Below are 1,970 nucleotides of genomic sequence, written 5' to 3' on the forward strand. Positions count from 1 at the left end.
GGGGGGAGGGCGCCCCCACCCTCGTGAGCACCTTCCTTGGCTCCTGACGTGGGGTCCAAGTCCATCCGGTAGCTTTCCTTCCAAAAATAACTTCTCCAGTTGATTTCGTTCCGTTTCGACTCCGTTTGATATTCCTTTTCTTCGGAACACTGAAATAGGCAAAAAACAGCAATTCTGGGTTGGGCCTCTGGTTAATAGGTTAGTCCCAAAAATAATATAAAAGTGGATAATAAAGCCCAATATTGCCCAAAATAGTAGATAACATAGCATGGAGCAATCAAAAATTATAGATACGTTGGAGACGTATCAGCTTACTAGGAACGATGTGGGTTTTTTAAATAAAGAGCTCAAGTGAGCTAGGGCTCCAATAGGACTTTTGGAATCTTTGAACTACTATATTTGTGTACCTTTTCATTCCTTTTTTCCCGAGCCAACTAATCAAGAAATACATCCACAACAAAGCCAAGATACAATGACAATAACATGATCAAATACAAGTGTTGCCGTGGTTTTGTCACGGCAGATGTCCTAGTGAAAGGACTTAGTCGTGAGGCCATCGCTACCAGGTGATTGCTTGAACGGGGTTGATCGAAATCGAGAGACAAGGGTTTACCTAGGTTCGGCCCCTCGCGGTGGAGGTAAAAGCATACTCCTGCTTGATTGATATTGATGATGATGATGATATCGATTACAAAGGTGCGACTTGGCTAACCTAGTACTCGAGAGCTTGTAGCTTAATATTTTCGCGTCGGGGGCTCCACTTTATATATAGGTTGAGACCCTGGGCTTACAACAGAGTCCGGGTTGCATTGTGATCCGTGATATAGTATGCTTCCTAGCTGTCTTGCTTCCTAAGTAAAGAAACTTTATATGGCAACTTGTACTTCTAGATGATGAGCGGGCGCCTACTGGTACTGGCCCATGAGTCTGCCCACTCCTTAAGCCGCCCTGTAGGCCTTAAGGTCTTGAACATCTTCAGCCCATCTTATGTCCTGCTCCGCAAGTCGCCAACAACATAACTCGGCCCAATTATGGCGGGTCATATCACGGGCTTATATCCCCAACAAGTGTCGTCACAAGACACATCACAAATAGAAAAACAATCAAAGCTCGGAACGATACAAGAGTGAAATTGAGGAGGGATCTGACTCTCTCACTCTCTCTCTCTCTCTCTCTCTCTCTCTCTCTCTCTCTCTCTCTCTCTAACACACACACGCACACACATGTTGGTGACATTAGTCGGCCCAGAATGAAATGAGTTCTCGGTCAGCCGAGCCCTAGGAGTATGCTTTAGTTGTTTATTTATGCAACACACTTCTATGTGTTATTCATTCTACGAGTCTTACTGTATGCAGGAGGTGACACGGGATGAGGCATTGCATACGGACATGGTTCTTGGCCATAATTTTGAGGGATATGGAACCTATCAGTTCAGGGGTCACTCTCTTGCCGATCCAAATGAGCTCATGAGGCTTGGTAAGATGACCTTCCTGCTAATAGTTTTTAGTTGACTTTTTGAGTGCCAATAGTAGCACTGCTTGCCATTTCCTCTTTGCTAACTGTATAAACTAAAAATGGATGAAACATAATTTAATCATGATGACAAGTTCCAGTTGTCAATCGTAGCATGGCTATCTCTCCCTTGAGAGCCATCTATATACTAAATTCACCGAGGATTCCAAATTTAATTGTTCAAATTGAACCTCATATTATCTAATCAGCTTGAATTTTTATGTGGTTCGCTGAAACTAATTGTAATATTTCAAATCATGGGTAGACATGAAGATTCAATACATAAATTCATCTATACTTCCTGAGAGTCCATTGCTAATCAGCTTATGATATTAAATGTATTCATATTAAATTGTTTGAATGCCTAATGGCTAGCCTTGGGGATGCACTTAATTTTTTTTCCTTTGTAGCCTGACATGTGCAAGGCATAGTAAGGCCATATTAGCTTCTCGTTTTTT

The sequence above is a fragment of the Triticum dicoccoides genome, chromosome 3A, assembly GCF_002162155.2.
Source record: "Triticum dicoccoides isolate Atlit2015 ecotype Zavitan chromosome 3A, WEW_v2.0, whole genome shotgun sequence".
NCBI classification, from domain to species: domain Eukaryota; kingdom Viridiplantae; phylum Streptophyta; class Magnoliopsida; order Poales; family Poaceae; genus Triticum; species Triticum dicoccoides.